The sequence below is a fragment of the Neofelis nebulosa genome, chromosome 9 (assembly GCF_028018385.1).
Source record: "Neofelis nebulosa isolate mNeoNeb1 chromosome 9, mNeoNeb1.pri, whole genome shotgun sequence".
Lineage (NCBI taxonomy): Eukaryota > Metazoa > Chordata > Mammalia > Carnivora > Felidae > Neofelis > Neofelis nebulosa.
Window position 1 is genome coordinate 30651014 of NC_080790.1, and position 12370 is coordinate 30663383.

Genomic DNA, 12370 nt, shown 5'->3' on the forward strand with positions numbered 1-12370 from the left:
CCAGGAAGACAAAACAAATCCAATTCTTACATACAGTACTTCAAAAGGAAGCTCATTATTTAGTGTAGCCAGTGTCCTTTTTGTAATCAGGGCTAAAGTGAAGAGATAAAATGCTTATCTTATTCAGAACAGCGTAATATTTACCACGACTCCTACTAGTAATGGGTTGTCCTTGTTCAATTTAGTTTTGCGTGCTAGGAATGCTATTTTTTTTCCCCTCCTGTTAATATGCAGACGTATTCTTTTAGCACGTAAAAAAGCATGTGCCCTTTTTCAGTGCAATACTGACCAGTGTCCTGAGGTCATTTTGCTTTAATAACAGGCTTGATCTGGCTTAATAATCCTAGTGTTGCTTTTATACTGTATATCGCATTAAAGTCAAATAACTTTTTGGTTTTTTAAAATCACAGTTTGCAGCAAATACAATTTCAAAAACTATTACCTTAGGTTAATATAATACTTTTCCTAAGAGATCAGCATTCAACTAAATTGTTGCTGCTAAAATTCTGTTTATCTGGATCAGTGACATTTGAATCTCAGTCCTTCTACTCTCAGAGAGAGGACAGAGAGCATACTATGTCTGCTCTCTGCTCAGCCACTGAAAAGTTTATCCGGTAATAAGATTACAGACTGCCAATCTGGCAATGCTGTAGGAATCTATGCTGGGCTTGATGGGCCTTCATCGCCTCTCTTCGCCCCAGTGGTATCTGAGAAACCTGACCGGCTAACAGCCAATGAGCAATTTCTCACACAATGTCACTGTAAACTAACCACACAAGTGGAGAAAACTTTTCTGCAATGAAATTAAAACAAAAACATTTCCTAAGTGTAATTTTTTGACGAACAGGACGACTGCTCCAAAGAGGGCACATACAAGTTCAATTTAAATTACATAATCAGAGATTCAAAGTACTAACAGAAAATTGTGAACCATAAGAACGATTATTAAATCAAGTTAAAATCTGTACTAGCAAATAATTTCCTCATATATCCAGGCCTGTAAGAGTAATTTCTTTTAAAAATGAGCAATGCACTTCAATATGGTAATATTTTCATCACCTTTAAAATGTCTTTTTTTAAATGAGAAAATGTCCCTTAAAAGTGCATTTAAATGATCAGTTCGTTTTTTCTCTATGAGGTTTTTTCAATTCTAATTTAATTTTTTAAATTTACTGTCCCAAAACTTGATTTATTAAAGCCTTTTTTTTTTTGCATATGCCAGTGTTAAATTAAAAACAACCCACAAGAGAAATTTCTCTTTTAAAGGGGTCGTCTGATGACACTGAAAGCTTATAAAATTTGTATATCTAAAAGACTCACTACTATCTGAGATGCTTAAAAAATTACTCCAGATATCTTGAATGTGAATCATCCTAAAAAGTGAAATGCTAGCCACCAAATTATTGTATGGAAACTGGCTTGTCAAATACTCCAAACTCATCTGATCAGGTCTACCACATGTATATTAACTGCTAAAAAGCAAAACGTAAGGTGAAGGCTTTAAGTGACATGTTTAAAATGCTTTTACTAAAACTTGTAACTTCTTTTTTAGCTGAATTTTCATGCTTGCTCTCAATTCAGATCCTAACAGGGGAGGAAGAAAAGGTTCCTTGATAAAATTAAACTAGTCTAGACCTAGATCGGGGTACTTTATATGGACGTCTTCGGCAGCAAATCCAGAGGTATTCCCAGCCTTCAAGGCATGAGAAGTTGGTAAGTAAGTAAGCTTGATCTAAGCAAAATCATAGTCGCTAAAAACGTAGGAAAGAACTGAAGCGTTCAGTACTAAGTAGAAGCAGTTGTAAGAGTAACACAATATAGCATTTTCTAGGGTACAGATTAAGGCATTTGAAAACTTTTTGTTTCATTTGCGGCTACAGCTTATGAAGGCTGGGTAGTACAAAATTGTAGTTCAGGGTGGAACTTATTCTTCCTAATCAAAGATGACACCGATATCTTATTTCCTGTGGGGATGGGTGTGGTCGAAGAGACAGTTATGTCCAAGCCATCAATCTGTGTATGGAAAAGTCTGCAGGTTTTACGCCTGTCCCTGGAATTTATATTCGTGCCTGCAGTCGGCAAGGCCTATGCTTCTGCCTGCGATGACTTCAAATAAAATATCCAACAGGCAATCGAGTAGTACGCGGTTATGGTTGCTGCTCAAAGAAACAGTCGCACTCCTCAGCGTTTCATCTCAAGAAAAACCTCCCGGGGTTAAGAACAACTCCGAGCGAGGCTGCAACTTGCAAAACTAAGCACAGTCAGGAAACTGGGGTGGGGGCTCCCATGCTCTAAGCACCATTTACTCCCCGCTCTGAGACGGCTGCAACTCGAAGTGATGAAATGAAAAAGAAAAAAAGGCTCATCCCAAATTCGGCAGCTTGACTGTCGCGGGTCCGGCGTCGGGGGCCAGCTAGAGGGACCCCGAAACAGACCGCTCCCGAGGCGGCCGCACGCGCGGTGGTCGCCCGCGGAGCGCGGACCCAAGTTGGCCTCCGCGCCCACGCCGGAACTTGGCCCCATCTGGCGGCCGCGCCGGCGCCCCCGGCCCGCCGCGGCGCCCCCACCCCCACCCCCGCCCGCGCCTCCCGCCCAGCGCTCCGCCAACTTCCCGCCTGGCCCCGGGCGGTCGCCGCCCAGCCCCGCGCGGGGCCCGGAGTCCCGCCGCCGCCGCGTGCGGGTGGGGGAGGGGCCGCCGCCGCCTCACCCGACGGGCCGCGAGAACAAAGCGGCGGCCGCCGCGGCGCTAACTTTTTCGGTGTCTAATCCGCGCTCCCCGAGGCGACGACTTACAGAGGGAGAGCTCCGCCGGTCGTGAGAAACTCCACGGCCGCCAGCGTCTGGGTCCCGGACGAGGCGCCAGCGAGGCTTCACGCGCCTCGCACGATCCCGCCCGCCGCTGGCGCCCCTTCCTCCCTCTCCCTCCCGCCCTCCTCCCTGTCCCGTCCTGAGGCCCGGGGGCGGGGGGCGGGGGCGTGCGGGGCGGGGGCGCGCGGCCGGCGCGGGGCCTGCCGGGAGCTGTAGTTTCCGCGCGGGGATGTCAGTCACGCTATGCCTGCGCGCGGTGCAGGGGCCGCGCGAGCGCTGGGTCCTTTCGGGCTGGCCCTGCGCGCTCGGAGATCCCTGTGTCTCCGTGGGCGCGCGGCAGCGGGGCGCCACCGGGTATTTGAACCAGTTACACACGGCGCTTGATACCCATCATTGCCTCTTGCTCTTTTGTTGTCCGCTCTGACGGAGGCGACGGGGGCAAGGAACCAAGAGGTGGCAACTTGGACGGGAGGCTTGCAAGAGGTCCACAGCAGAGAGCAGCTACCCCCCTGAGAGCTCTTCTCCCTGCTCCCCGCCTTTCCCTCCCTCGGGCCTGCCTTCCAGGTGGCCGCCTGGCGCCGGGGCCCCGGACATCCCGCCCCGGAGGCAGAAACATCAAGAGCCCTCCATCTAAACAGAGTAAATCGAAGTGGCTACTTTCCATGTGTTTTTGTGTTTCCTCTCTGTCCATCATGGAACTCCACGGGGTCCCCTACCATCAAAGTGAAGTGCAGTCAAGCATCACAAGCCTCGGCTTCCACCCCCAGGGGAAAGAGAGTGACAATGCCTGGGGAGGGGCAGAGGGAGGGGTGGATGTCGGGATGAGGATCTAGAGGGAAAATACACTATGTGGTAAATTACAACTTTAATGTGAGAGAAAACCCTGAGCAGCTGACAGTTGTCCCAGAAACGACCTAGTTCTCCTTCTCTCAAGATTTTGTCTCAAAAATACTTAAGTAAAATGTCTTGTAACAAGCTAGATGGGCTACTGTCAACAATCCATCCATCCTCAGGCGACGCTCCCAAGCAGCTTTTGAGAATAGAAAGAAAAGAAAGTTAAGCGGGTCCTTTCTTTTTACACTAAATTGTCAATCTTAATCGATGTCCCTGTATTTAAACTTAAGAAATGGGAATTTAAAAAAAATTATATTAAAGATGGGACAAGTAAGCTTGTGTATAATTCTAATGTACTCTGAAGCTGTTTTTTAGAAAAGACCTTTCTGAAACATTCTCAGGAATTGGAAGCTGCTAAATGTCCCATATCCCATATCCAGTAGTATCTACCTAATTCGATCTAATATTTTATATTTAGTCTTATTTTCTGCTCTTGTTTTATTTTAAAATTGAAAGTAACTCCACTCAAGTTTACATTCTTTTTAAAGAACACTCTTACCTAACTTTGCCTTTTTCTTCCTTCCACTTCCCAACAGACGTTTTAGTCCAGCCCCAAATACTCTCTCTCAGCAAGATTCCCAGGACCTCATTGGAGCAGTTTACAGCCATTCCCATGTCACTAGTGACTTCCATGTTCTCTCGTGGTCCTTAAAGGGACAGAAGTTACTCTTCCTAGAAGTAACTTTTCTAAACGAATCAACCTGGTATTATATAGAGATTTAAGGGTGTGTGTGTGTGTGTGTGTGTGTGTGTGTGTGTGTGTGTTAGTATTCATTTCATTTCCACTGTTCTGCTTCTCTTTTTAAAAACTAAATTGTCGGGGTGCCTGGGTGGCGCAGTCGGTTAAGCGTCCGACTTCAGCCAGGTCACGATCTCGCGGTCCGTGAGTTCGAGCCCCGCGTCAGGCTCTGGGCTGATGGCTCGGAGCCTGGAGCCTGTTTCCGATTCTGTGTCTCCCTCTCTCTCTGCCCCTCCCCCGTTCATGCTCTGTCTCTCTCTGTCCAAAAATAAATAAAAAAACGTTGGAAAAAAAAAAAAAACTAAATTGTCTCCTCCACTTTAGATGAATCTTTCAACAATGCATTCTAGCATAAGACTATCTTTGTAGCTGCAATTTTTTGCTTGACAGAAACTACAATTTCTTTAACTGAGTATATATCAGATCTACCTGGATTCCCCCTTCATAGGAATGTGTCTTTCCCCCTACTGAACTTGTAGAAGATCATGGATATAAAGGCGAGTAATATTTATCATTTATTGAACATCAGCTCCGGGCCAGTCACATTCATCCATTTTTATATCACTTTTTCTGTATATTACACATAACACCTCCCTTTTCTTTATATGCACTTATATTTAACTTTATATAATTTACTGTTTGATTACATACTATGTTCTAATATATTTGTAGAAATAAACTGCAAATATATTCATGTTTATATCTACAAATATATGTAGAACATAGTATATAAGCAAAGAATCGCGAAAGGATTGTCCAACTAAAAGGAGGATTAGAAAAACCAAGTAAGTATAAGGAGAAGCTACTGCATATACTCCACCCAGGATTTCATATGATGTCCCTAAAATTTAATAGTCAGGTAATTTGTAATCAAAAACCAATTACCTTGCTCATCCCCAGTAATTCCTGTTTATCTTTGTGGTTGTAAAATACGTTTCTCCAAGGACAAAATAATGCATAAATGTGCCTTTGGATTTCATTTTAATTAAATATTCACTATAAACCTTGCTTTTGAAATACTGTAAACTGGCCATAATATATCTTGAAAGTCAACTGAGAAAGAGAACACAAGTGCTACAGACCTGGATAAGGAGCCAGTATTAAAATTAACTCTTGTACCAACACTGGTTACAGCAAAGGAATTAGACAAGTGGGCTCCCTCACTCACAGTCTGGAAACTGCACCAGCCCTAAAGAGCCAGTTAGAAGAGGGTTGGGATGGGACTTAGAAGACAGAATCCAACCTAGTCCCTGCCATGTCACAGGTGCATGCCGCCCAATCTCACTAAGAATTGGTGTTCTTACCTGTGAAATGAGGGGAGATAATTATGTACACCATGGGGTCGTGAGAATGAAGAGATGCCTTGAGTGTACCACACATGCAATGAGCATCAGAGGTAGTCTGCCCAGGTACGCATCACGGTTCTGCCACTGAACGGCTGTGCGGTCATGGGCATGCCAACATCAGTGAGCTTCCTTCTCAGCCTCAGTTAACTTGGATGATAACGGTCCTTATCCCATGAGCTGTGCAAGACCTAAATGACATAACAAATGGAAGACACTTTTAAGAATTCACACAGTGAATCCTCAATAAATGTTAGCTATTACATTTAAGAGGTGGAGCTTTTCAGAGTGCCACAGCTCCTCCTGGAAGCACAGAGGGGAAAAGTTAATAAGCTTGAGTCTGTGAAGGGAAATTTAAAATAATAGCGAAGAGTTTAAATGACACAGGAATCCCTGTGACCATGGAGTAAAGTCCTTTTCACTTCATCAAGGGAATATCCTACTGCACTGGTGCTCAGTTGACCAGAAACCATCACTTTCTCCACTAATAGCTTCAGGTGTCCCGTCCAGGATAAAATCACTACATGGTTTTGTTTGTTGGTTTTGTTTTATTTATTTATTTATTTATTTATTTATTTATTTATTTAAGCTTATTTATTTTGAGAGAGAAAGAGAAAGAACAGGGGTGGGGCAGAGAGAGGGGGAGACAGACAATTTGAAGCAGGCTCTGTGCTGAAGGCAGAGAGCCTGATGTGGGGTTTGAACTCACGAACCAGGAGATCATGACCCAAGCCCAAGTCGGATGCTTAACTGACTGGGCCACTCAGGCCCCCTGGTTTTGTTTTTAATAAAGTTAATCAGACTCTACTGAGATGAACATTTTACTATAATTTGTACTCTGATCATATATCTCAAATTTCACAATCTCAGATACCTCCAGAAAGAATTCTGACTATATAACCCTAGACTTTAAACTCATAGTTCCTTAAATGATGATGAAGTGTGCAGCTGAAGTCTAGTTGAGGTTAATTTGGCTTACATGCCTTTTTTCCTAGCTCCCCCTTAAAACTTTACAGTCCTTGGGGTGCCCGGGTGGCTCAGTCGGTTAAGCAGCCGACTTTGGCTCAGGTCATGATTTCGTGGTCTGTGAGTTCGAGCCCAGCATTGGGCTCTGTGCTGACAGCTCAGAGCCTGGAGCCTGTTTCAGATTCTGTGTCTCCCTCTCTCTGACCCTCCCCTGTTCATGCTCTGTCTCTCTCTGTCTCAAAAATAAATAAACGTTAAAAAAAAATTTTTTTAAATAAAAAAAAGACTTTACAGTCCTTGATATATTGATTCAATAAACATTTTTTTAACATTTATTTTTGAGAGAGAGAGAGAGCAGGGCAGGGGCAGAGAGAGAGGGAGACACAGAATCCAAAGCAGGCTCCAGGCTCGGAGCTGTCAGCACAGAGCCCCACGCAGGGCTATAACCCACAGACCGTGAGATCATGACCTGAGCCGAAGTCGGTCGCTCAACCGACTGAGCCACCCAGGTGCCTCTATTCAATAAACATTTTTTGAGAGGCTGCCATGTGCAAGGCATTAGACAGGACCTATAGGTGAAACAGTTACTGATCTTGGGGGACTAACCTTTATTAATAAGGTATGTCAAATCTATCGTACAGAGAAAAGAGTAAAAAAGAAATAGGAAGCAAAATAAAAGGTTGGAAGGTGGCAAAGAAGTACAAGACATATGTCTGACCTGGGAAGGCTAAACATATGGACAAAGAGGATTTTAGCTGAGCTTTGAAGGAGTAGAATTGGAAAATATGGGGGAGGGAAATGAGGGAAAAAAAAGAAAATTCCAAGTGGAAGCAACAGTGAGCAAAGGCACAGAGGTATGAAACATGGCGCACAGTTGTGGACCAAATAGTTTTGTTAGGCTGAGCCATAGGACCAGTCCTCACACAGTCATTTAAAAATTGAGATATAATTCACAAACTATAAAAGTTCACCTTTTTAAAGTGGTTCTGAGTTAACTCACAAAGGTATGCAATATTGCCACTATCTAATTTCAGAATATTTTCATCACCCCCAAAAGAAACTCCATATCTGTTAGCAGTCACTGCCCATGACCCCCAGAGGTGGCTGGACCTCCCAGGAGGCTCCCAATGGAGTCACAGTTGCTTGCAGTTGGAAGCCCTTAAGTGGACAGGTTGGGGGAATGGTGGGGGCGGGGTGGATATTGGCAGGACACCTGCTGTATTCGCCTCACATGGCTTCAATCACAGACTTACATATCTCTATCCATAGCCTTGATCCCTTTATATAACCACCTCAATGTTCCATAGAAAGATCACAAATTCAAAGTGTGCCTAACTAAACTCACCTTTTCCTCAAAACCTTTTCTTCTTCCTATATATCCATTCTTAGTTCACAGTACTACCATCTATTAAGTCATCTAAGACAGAAACTTCTTGGTTAGCCTAGACTTCTTTTTCCTTGTTCTCAAACCCAATTAGCGACCAAGTCCTGTCAATTTCAGACCGTCCTATTTCTAGTGTTGTATTCTTCTTCTCCTTTTTCACTATGACTGTCTTAACTCAGGCCTCCATTAGCTTTCACCTGATTCACCAGCCATCTAAGAGATTTCTAAAACATTTCCCCCCTTGATTGAATCTTTTCTTTAGCCCACTCTCCACTCTGCCACCAGAGTAATAGTTCTAAAATGCAGAATATGATTCCTTGTGGCTAAAGTCCTTCAGGAGCTAACCAATGCCTTCATTATGCAAACATTTTAGCATGGTGCCTAATGTGTCCCTTCCTGCTTTACTCCCAATTCCTCACATACCTACCACCTCAAGCAGTGGTGAACTACTGACAGTTTCCCACTGTATTTTTGCTAATGTGATACTTGTCTCCCCCGTTTCCACCTGGAAACTTATTTCAGTTCCAGCTCCATCTATGAGGTCTTTCCTATCTGATTCAGACAGACTGGGAATCACCATGCCTTTCCTTGTGCTCCAGACGTGCTGCTTCCATAGCACCTGTGACATTTTATCACACAACTCTCTCACTAAACTGTAAGCTCCTGGGGTGCCTGGGTGGCTCAGTTGGTTAAGCATCTGACTTTTTTTTTTTTTTTAAACAATGTTTATTTATTTTTGGGACAGAGAGAGACAGGGCATGAGTGGGGAAGGGGCAGAGAGAGGGAGATACAGAATCGGAAACAGGCTCCAGGCTCTGAGCTGTCAGCACAGAGCCCGACACGGGGCTCGAACCCACGAACCGTGAGATCATGACCTGAGCTGAAGTCAGACGCTCAGCCGACTAAGCCACCCAGGTGTCCCATATCTGACTCTTGATTTCAGCTCAGGTCATGATCTCAGGGTTGTGATTTCAAGGCTAGCATCGGGCTCTGCACTGGGCTTGGAACCTGCTTGAGATTCTCTCTCTCCTTCTCCCTGTGCCCCTCCCCTGCTTGTGTGCGCTCTCTCTCTCTTTCTCTCTTTCTGTCTCTCAGCAAACAAACAAACACCTGTAAGCTGCTGAAAAGCAGGGACCACATAACTCATCCCTATCTTCTTTGCAGTATGCTTTGCCCACTCTTAGTACTCCCCTGAGATTTGGGAGTCAGTGCATAGGATGGAGAATGAAACTATGGGAAGGGATGAAATTATCCTGCAGGAAGACCAGGAGTGGAAATTACATTTATTGGGGTCCTACTATGTCGAAGGAGACAGGATCCTAAGGTTTGACTCCAGAGTTCTATGCTTTTCACCAATTATAATAGGACTGAAGAAGATCCATTCTATTTGGCAATAAGTTCATCATGTGTTGACTCTGAGGACAGAGGTGTCAGGAGAAGATTGGGGCCAAAGCCGTACTGTAATGAATTGAGGAGGTAAATGGAAGATGAGAAGACAGAGAGGACACTGATGGCTCTCAGATGTTCAGATTTCAAGGACCAAGACATTTACAAGAAAAACTGGAGAGCCTTGCCTAGTTGCCAACTTCTTGTTTTACCAACTAAGAACATTAAAATAAGGCAAGATTGCAATATCACTAATTATTAGGGAAACGCAAATCGAAATCATAATGAGATACTACGTCACACCCATCAGGATGGCTACTGTCAAAAAACAGAAAATAACAAATGTTGACAAGGATGTGGAGAAACTGGAGCCCTCAGGTGCTGTTGACGGAAATACAAAATGGTGCAGCTGCTATGGAAAACAGTATAGCAGTTTCTCAAAAAATTAAAAATAGAGTTACCATATGACCCAGCAACTCCGCTTCTGGGTATACATACAAAAGAAATGAAAGTCTTGAAGAGATATTTGTACACCCATGTTCATAGCAGCATAAGCAACCTGAATAACCAATGACAGATGAATGGAAAAGCAAAATGTGGTTATATGTAATGGAATATTATTCGATCTCGAAACAGAAGGGAAGTCTAACACGTGCTACAACATGGATGAACCTTGAGGACATCATACTAAGGGAAAGAAGCCAGTCACAAAAATATAAATACCCACTTATGTGAGGTACCTAGAGTGGTCAAATTCATAGAGACAGGAAAATAGAATAGTGGTTGCCAAGGACTGGAGGGAGGAGCGAATGGAGAATTATTATTTAACGGATTCAGAGATTCAGTTCTGCCAGATGACAAGAGTTCTGGAGATAGATAGTGGTAATGGTTGCACAACAGTGTGAATGTACTTAATGCTAAACTGCACTCTTAAAATTGGTGAGGACAGCAAATTTTATGTTATGTATATTTTGCCACAGTTAAAAACAACAACAATAACAGAGCAAAACTAACTCAGGAACTTACACCAACTGTTGCATTAATTTAGAAATATTTAGCATCAAATATGAAGGAAGAATGTAATAATAACTATTAAATACAGTTACCTTATTGACAAAACATTTTTCTTAATTTTCTCATTAAGGAGAGTCATGGACAAGTGTTAACATGGGACCGGCATTTGGGAACGAATGGTGTTCATTACATAAAAAATGGAAGCTAAAGGAAAGAGGGCAATAATTAAAGAAGGTAGGTCATTGCCTGTTGTGATTGGTTGGGCTGTGTTTTTAGGCACTATGACAAGTCAAATATTTCCTCATATGTTTTAGAAGGTACCACTCTGAATAATCATAAGGTATTTGTTTTCAGACATTCAATATTTTACTGAGAATTACTGAGAATTTAGTATGCATCCAGGTCCCTGTTTTTGTAAGGATTATGTTATCAAGCCTTCTACACATGTAAAGCATATGCTAAAGATATGTGTGTACTGTAAAATAATAGTATTATATAACTAGCTGCAGAATATAATAAAGGTGAATATGTGAAACACTGTCACACAGAGATGCGTGGAATAAGCTATTACCTAGCCACCATCCCATGTTTCCTTTATATCTTTCATCTCTAAAAACGCTGTAATAATTTTTACTGTATCCTATGCGTACAGCATGGCCTGAATGTCATGTAGTTCCTGTCTCAGCCACTAGCTTGTTTTCTCATTGGTGTTCCTTTTCTCTAATGTAAGAGTAGAGTTGAAAGAAGACCATCTTACCTCAGAGTGAAATGATGATGCACCATTCTTCTCTGGTCACTTCCTTTGCTTGCAAAATTTCCTCCCAGCCTGCTTTCCAAAGTTACAACTTTGCTTGTTCCTAATTTGTAAGACAGATTCAACCCTAGACTGTTGGAACGATTTTCTTGAAAGACTAAACAAATGTGTTATGAAAGGCAATTATTCAATCTCTTCTACTTTCTCATAGATCTGTGAATTCAAACATTAGCGTTCCCCATAATAGGCATGGGACTTCACCCAGTGAGAACCACACACACAAAAAATCAAGGTTTGGCGAGTGACAGAAGGGGATTAGTCTTACTAAAACTGTATGCTCTGTAATTTAAGCTTCTTTTAAAGGGAAAGTCAGGTATACTCTTGGCCTCGTGCCACTGGCCGCTCTCTTGAAATGCGTTTTCAAACATTAAAATTGAAGGTGGATTAGTTAATCTAATTTATTACGGTCTGAACAATGTTGTATATGTAAATCGTAGGGTTGAAAGGATTTTTTTATGACCACAGTCCATGCTGTTTTAAAATTATTAAAACACTTGAAATACTTTGCTAATGTCTTCAGATATGTAAATAAAACAATGAATTCATCCTAAATTTAAGCAAAAATGAAGATATATTAGGAACATATGTGGTTTAAGGCAGAATTTGGGTTATGGTATTGTGTTGCAACTTTCTATCATTATTATTGATAGCTATGGTGGCATTGTCCACTTGACTCTTTTGTTTAATGACTGTTGCCAGTTTCTGTATATTTGTATCATATTTACTTGCTTTCTTAACATTTTATTTTCGAATCCTGCAAAAAGAGATTTTAGAGCCTTTCTTCCTACTTTATTTGACGCCGCTGGGCCTAACCTGAATCTGAAAAACAATTTTTCTTTGTTTGTTTGTTTGTTTGTTTCTGACTTGAAAATTACTCTTGGAATTGTTGTTCTTTTGAAGGGCTTAATTAACAGCCCCAATTAATACCGCTGCCGGATTACAAAACTGAAAGAAGTGCTCTTACAATTAACTCTGATTACAGACAGTGTAGCTTCATCAGTAGAGAATTCTCACAATTTCCT